Genomic DNA, 8367 nt, shown 5'->3' on the forward strand with positions numbered 1-8367 from the left:
ATTTGAGATACAGTAGAATGTCAGATTTGATAAAGAAATACATATTAGTATATAGAAAAAGAAATTCAGAAACACTGAAAGTATAATAGAAAGTAATAATAAACTTATTAATATCTGTAATAAACTGAAAAATAACTATAATAAATAAGTTTAATAATAATTTTAAAAATCTGTATTATACTTCTGACTGTGTTAAGATTAAACTGACTATATAACTGTATCTAGACTGACTACTGAAATTATGAATTTCATATTTAATCTCATTTAATCTGATCTCATACATTTCTTGATATGAATTCTGCTGAGACTGACTATTAAAAAAACATGCAAAGTGACTATATATCAAATTTTAAAATGAAATCATGACTTGAAAAAAATGAGAAAGTGAGTTCATTTAATCTCATTTAGTCTCATTCTTGATATAAAGTTACTATTTTTAGACATTTTAAGGTTTTTTTTAGACTATTTTTAATTTTTTAAAAAGTAACACTTTTTAATAACACTCAAATGAGATTTAAAGTCATTTAAAGCAATAAAAATAATTTAAATTGAGAAGTGAAAATCATAATCTTATTTGAAAAATGTAATAAGAGTAGATAGTAAGTCTCACTGAGATATTATAAGACTACTATCTAATATTAAAACTATGTAATGAGATCAATTGAATTGATAATAAAACTATTAAAAAATCTAATTCTGATCTAAGACACAGTTATATGATCAGTCTAACTGTATCTGAGATCAGAATTAGATTTTTTAATAGTTTTATTATTAATTTAACTGATTTCATTACATGGTTTTAATATTAGATAGTAGTCTTATACTGTCTCAGTGAGACTTACTATCTACTCTTATTACATTTTTCAAATAAGATTATGATTTTCACTTCTCAATTTAAATTATTTTTATTGCTTTAAATGACTTTAAATCTTATTTAAATGTTATCAAAAAGCATTACTTTTTAAAAAATTAAAAATAGATTAAAAAAATCTTAATATATCTAAAAATAGTAACTTTATATCAAGAATGAAACTAAATGAGATTAAATGAGATTACTTTCTCATTTTTTTCAAGTCATGATTTCATTTTAAGATCTTATATATAGTTACTTTACATGTTTTTTTAATAACTAGTCTCAGCAGAATTCATATCAAGAAATGTATGAGATTAGATTAAATAAGATTAAATATGAAATTTATAGTCTTAGTAGTCAGTCTAGTCAAGACTCTGTTATAGTTTTATACAGCTTATTACTTCTCTGTGAATAATTTCATTTATTTTACAGACTTGTGATTCAAAAGTTGCTTAAGTCAGTATATAATTACAGACATACACCGGCTTCTTATATATTGTAATATTGTATGCTAAATTAATTAGTGACTGCTATGACCTCTCTTTACACTTATACACTAGTAGTTCAGAAGCAGCTGTGTTATTATCTGACAGTTATACATTCTTTCAAATTACATTCTCTCTTATCAGATTCAGTTACACTCATGTGATCATATTGTATACTCTAGCTTTATACAGATTAGCTCATTACTAGTGTTTTATAATTGTATAATCTATCTCTGATTTAGCTAGTATTCTGTGTCTGCTCTTATAAAGAAACTTTCACTATATTATATTACTTATTCACTAACTTTTCTCATTCTTCAATTATCTTCTTTATCATTATTAAATATCATTATTATTCAAGATTTCTACTTCTTCTTCTGTTCAACTCTTTCTATCTGTTCATCTATTACATTATATACATTTCTGGCAATGACCTCTCATTCTCACAACAAGTATTATCATAGTGCTCATATCAGGTAGTTTGTTAGCAGTAAGTGTAACACATTGTGAAATGTATGTGATCAGAACTTGTTTATCTTTTAATAATTATCAGAATGTACTATTATAAATGACATATCTTTTTCATCTTCTTATATGTCTCTGATTCTCTTTTCTTCAGTGATATCTGATCATGTTTTTCTGATTATATTATATAATCACAGATGCTGATGTTTTAATTTGTGTAGAATCTTCACATGTTGACAGATCTGTATTTATCAATGATTGTGATCTTAATGTTGAATCATTGATTAAGAACTTAAAGAATGCAATAATAAAGAAATTGTCTGTGTTATATATGATCAGATCTTCTGTATTCTCTTCTACTTTCTCTGTTTCTTTCTCTGCTGCTCTCTCTCAATCTTCTACACCTGTCTCTGTGTCTGATTCTCTCACTTCTGCTATCTCTGTTCCTGTAACTCTCACTTCTGTCACTTCTGATTTTACTGTCTCTGCTTTCATTACCAGCTCTCTTCATTTCAAGAAGATGTTATGTAGACTTAATAAATTATATCTCTCAGTGTGTACACTTCTGCTCTTCTTACTAACTCTCAGAATGATTTATTATATAAAGACTGTGTATAACATGACTATCTGAAGCTCAGTTATAAACACTGATTATTATGTTTATTTTAAATATTTGTGATGAGATAATTATTTATTCATATCAGAGAATCACTTCTCTCTTCAACAGTGTTAAGATTATAAGTCTATTTCTTTTTCATCTTTTCTTTCTGATGCTGATTTTTCTGTTCTTAGAGAAAATTGTTATGAGTTTTACTGTGTATTAAGTCATAATGTTCACAGATATTAAGAAGCTTTTTATAACTGTAAAGTTTAATATTATGAAAATATCTGCTCTGATGAATTTCTTCAGAATGATTATTATTATTATTCTTCAATTATAGATGTATGCAGTCAGAGACTATGATATCTATCTGAGAACTTTTAGTTCTCAGAGTTTTTCCTATATCTGTAAAGTTAACTATTATACATTCATTAATTTCAGATATGCAAAATCAGAAAATTTCAGCTCAGAATACAAAAACTGTTTACAAATTACAGTGTTTTAACATCATCTCATACTTTGAAACCATTTGACAATATCATGACAAAGGAAAAGAGAACACAGTCTTAAAGATAGACACATTAAATAGATAGACAGAAAGAAATTGAAAGAAAAAGTTATAGAACAGATCTCTGCAGTTTACATCTTAAGCTATATACATATTTTAATACTCTATATAACTGACTGCTGCCTCTGTCCTCTCAGGCCTGCTTCAGAGGTTATCATTCTCTCTAAAGAGCCGCCGCTCAGCTAGCTTCTGTAACTAGCTTACTTATAAGTGAGATTCTCACTAAGAATAATATCAGAGCTACTCAATTCTAGTTAAGTCTCTAATCTTTCAGCTGTCAATCTCAGTATTTCAGCCTATCAATTGACTGTCACAGTCTTGCTTGTACTAATCACCTATTAAGAACATCTAAGCCTTGTCTTATCTAGGTTCTTGCTAGGCTCAGAATGTTCTAATCAGATAGTTTTTAAATCTTATTCTCTGAAAGTGAGTGTCTAGAGTGAGAGAAATGAGACCTGATCAGTTAAGCTTGATAATAATTCACTATTCTGTAAGCACTCTAGACTTCAATCACTCTAGTACTGATCTAACTTAAAGTGTCTGAAGAGCTGTTAATTCTAAGATCAGTGAGAATTAGTGTCTGAGAATTCTTAGAATGAATATCTTAAGCTTGATAATGATTTACTATAGTGCATCTGAGGGCCTCTGATACTGTTTTATAACTTAACAGTGAAAGCTGTGATTAAGATAATCTTCACAGAGTTTGAACCTGCTCTTCCTTGACATTCATTCTCCGGGGGGAAGGCCGCTAATTGAGGCTTCATGATAGCGTAGTTAATCACTACGCCACCAGGCCTCTTCAGAATGATAGATCTGTATCAGTCTATTCTCTAGTATCTATCATCTGACTTCATGATACAGACAAAAGATAATCTGTGTTTTCAGAAATGAGAACACAGATGTCATACTCTTTTACATCTGTGAGTGTGAGACTTATACACCTTATCTGAGATATTATTATGAGAATGAGCTGTTCACACACTGTGTTCTGCTTTCTGCATTTCTCTGTGTCTCTCTCTCTCTTTCTGAGAAGTCTCATGTGTGTTGTAATTATGCATACAATTCTAAGATCAGTGAGTGTTTATTCAGTAATTGTTATCTCTGCTTTTACAGTTTTATATACTAATAATAGTTCTTAGTTACTTCAGCATCAGAGATCATTTTAATTAAAGATGATAACACTGTTAAGACTACTCTCTTTCACTCTCAAGCTTCTTCTGTCACTTTCTCTCTCTTTTCTGTGAAGAAGATTGTACACACACTGAGTTATAAGTGTTCAGCTCTGAGTGACTCTCACTATTATTTATCTGATTCTGTGTCTTCTTCTTCTTCTGTTTCTTTCATCTCTGTTCTTTCTGCTCTGACTTCTGATTCTATGAGTCTCACACTCTTCTTCAATTTCTCTATGTATACACATGCACATTTCTATATTGATATTTCAGTCAATTTTGTGATAAATGACATTAATGTTGTACACAGAGTAATAGAGAAATCAGAGATGTATATGATATTGTTGTAAAAGTAGCTTACAGCTCTTGAATCTCTTACAGATCTCAAGTTTTGAGATTTTCTTTTTTAGCATTTTTCAGATAATGTAATGTTGAAAATAGATTAATATATAATGTATTAAAATGAATGAGATATATATAATAATATTTGTCTTTTGCAGCTGACTCTTATAATTGATGATTAATTCATTATTTCTTTTCTTATACTTTTTCTTTATCTGCTAGTTACTACTCTTATATAATCTCTATATAATACAGTGTTTAATAACTAGGTTCAGCAGCTTTTATCTTTTATAATTCTGTCTCATGCATTATACTGTCTCTCTTCACCTGCTTAGATTACTACAGTGAATAACTCATTGAAACTAATCTTATCTGATCTCTGAGCATTCTCAGAGATTGAGATAGCTTAATCTTATATATCTGTGAATATTTCAGATAGTTTATTCTCTGTGATCTCTGTGATTAAACTGATATAAACAGTTGAATTTAACTCTGAATTTCTTTTTCTTCTGTAATCTGACTCATATACAAGTCTGCTACTCTGAGACTGCTCTTTACTATATTATACTTACTATCTGCAGTGTGTTATTATATGACTGACTACAGTCTTATCACTTATTGAAGTGTGATATTTATCTGATTTCTTCATTTCTTCTCATTCTTTTCTTATAATTGTGAAAAGATCAGAATAAGTGAGATCATCTGATTTATAAGTATCTATGATTTCTCTTACTTTGTGAGACTTTTCAATTGTAAGCTTCTTCTTTTTCAACACTGATGATAGTGCTGTAGATAATTATAATCTGCTTGAGTCTTACATCTTTGCTTTCATAAGTTATGAATTATTGATTAAGTTGTGTAAGATCTGTCTCTCTGATTCTTTCAATGCATACATTTTCAGAGAATGTGATTTGAGTATTTTATATGACTCAAATCATCTAGATTGAAACTTCTCAGAACTCTTATTATATATGAGAACTCATGTTCTTATCTTAAGACTTAATTTCTTAACTAGTGAGTCTTGTATTCTTTTCAATTGAATTACTTAATTCAGAAGTAACTTATTAACTTTTGTACATGTGTGGCTGATCTCTTTCAATCTTGATTCTGTGTTCACAACTGTTGTATCTGCAACTGCTGTTTTCTCTTTCATCTTTTCTGAAGCATTCTCTGGAATGCGCGGATGCAATTCATACAACAGATAGAATGATGAACACTTGAAGACTGCATGCTGCTGAATTCGTGTGACTAATAGTGCCTGTCTGAGATATTCATCTTATAGTCTCATAGGCTTGCTCACTAGATATTTCATCAGCATGTTGCTCAAGATTTCATTCAAGCATTTCATCTTCTCATTTATTCACAGATGATATGACATTGTTCTATGATATCTTATCTGTAACTGGCTCATGAAATGCCTCACTGCTTCTCTCATAAGGTTTGCACTGTTATCAGTTAGAATCTCACATAGTATTTCATAGTTAATATAGATCTCATTATATAGAAACTTCACTATTATCTTCTCTATTATCTCTGAAACTGCTTTTATGACTGATCAGTCAGTAGTGTAATCTATAGCAGTGATTATCTATTGATTTCTATTTAATATTCATGATAATATATCTATGAGATTCACTCTTTATTATTTGAATGATTGTATCATACACTTTATCTGATATTATACTTTCTCACATTTTAATCCTTTCTTAGATTCTTTCACAATCTGATAATTCAGGCACTTGTGAGTATATATCTGAATGTTCTTAGCTATACTTGATCAGTATACTCTTGATTTGAGTATATTCATAAGTTCAGAGCTTTCTAAGTGACTGAATTCCTTGTGCATGTGAGTTATCAAGTTATATCTAAATAAAGATTCTAGATAGAGAGCTTCTATGTATTCTAGATTGTGATAAAATATAACATTGTTTTTCAATTTTCTCAGCTTGAAGTTTGAAAGCATCTCTTCTACTACTCTCATGAGATGCTTGTTATCTAACATCTTGTCATTCTTTAAGTAAGAGATCATGATATTCACTCATTTTGATTTCTTACATTCTCTCAGTATATTTAATGTGAATGTCTCTTGTATCTGATTCACAAAACTCTCATTCATGAAATTGAGTCTGTGACTGATTGTATCAGATATCACTGTATCTGATCTCTTTCAGTATTTAATATGAAGATTATATGCTTAAAACTCTGAGATTCAACATGCTAAGTATTTAGAAGGTTTTATTATTAATTATAGATAGATAAGGCTTTTGTAATTCATGATTATTGTTGTTATATATCTGTTGTTAATATATCTATTTCACAACATCAGTGCATGCTTGATTGCTAGCAATTTCTTTTCATACACTGAGTAATTGAGCTCAGTGTCTGATAGTTTCCTATCATTGTACATCATCAGATGCAGCTTGTCATTCTTATCTATCTGTAGAAGAGTGTCTTCAATAGCTCATTCAGATATATCTGTCTTGATGTAGAAAGATTTATTACAATCTGATTAAATAAGTACTGAGAATATTGTTATACATTTTCTCAGTATGAGAAAAGCCTCTTTACATACAGTATTTTAGATGATTGAATGAAACTTCTTCTTTCACAGATTTATATTCATTTCTCTTAAGAGATCTGAGAGTGATACAGATATTTATATGAAATCCTTGATAAATCTACAGTAATATGAAATCAATCTAAGAAACTATTATATATAATGTATGTTTCTCAGCTGCAGTTAATTTACTATGACATTTAATTTCTTCAGAATGAGATGTATACAGTCATCTCTCACTACATATTCTACAAACTCTAACTATTCTATTTCAAACACACACTTTATTGATTTAGTATAGAGCTTATACTCTGTCAGAGTTGTAAGTACTTTATCAAGATGCTTCAGATATTCATTATATAAGTTTGAAAAGACTAGAATATTATTGAGATATACAAGATATAAGGTTTTATTTTGTTTATAAAGAATCATATTTATCATCATTTAAAAGATAACAGATACATTTGTCAGACTGAATGATATTACCAGGAATTTGAACTTCTCTTATTATGTATTAAATGCAGTTCACAGAACTGACAGTTTATCTACACAGATCTGTCAGTATTCTGAGAGAAGATTAATCTTTGATAGATATCAGATGTTTTCAACTGTATTCAACTGTTATTGAATTCATGACAGTGAATATTTATTCTTGATTATCAGCTTATTGAGTGCTTAATAATTGATACACATCTGTTACTTCTCATCTGTCTTTTTCATGAATAGAACTGAAAAGCCTCACATGCTTGATAAGAGTTGTATGAGACTATATTCTAGAAGATCTGTGATCTGACACTTCTGTTCTTTAAGATATGTTTATGACAGAGAGTATGCATTTTAATTGACTGGTTTTACATTCTCTGTGTCAATCTCATGTACAAATTCTCATTTCAGCAGTAATTTCAGTGAAAGATCTGTTCAGAAGATCTTTTCATGCTTTTTCAGAAGCTTCTTCATACACTTGTTCTCTCATATATTCTTTATCTTGATTTTCTTCACTTTTAGATCTCATATTACATACAGAATGCTTTCAGATAAGGTCTTATAAATTGTTCTCTTTACTTATTAATATGTAAGCAGATTTAACTCTTCTATATCAGAGACATGAAATGTTCTTCTTATATCAGTTAATAGAATTATATGAACTGTTTTCTTTCTATCAGTTAACTGCATATAATATGTACATCATTGAATCTGTGAATTGAACCTTTAAAATCAATTGAGTTTAAGAATAAGATCATATTTCACATTCTGTAGCTCTTACACTCAAATATAGCAAGATTATTCTCTGAAGTGTAAGAGAACTCTTACTCTTGCAGATGATATC

Source organism: Blastomyces dermatitidis, assembly GCF_000003525.1.
Source record: "Blastomyces dermatitidis ER-3 genomic scaffold supercont1.4, whole genome shotgun sequence".
Lineage (NCBI taxonomy): Eukaryota > Fungi > Ascomycota > Eurotiomycetes > Onygenales > Ajellomycetaceae > Blastomyces > Blastomyces dermatitidis.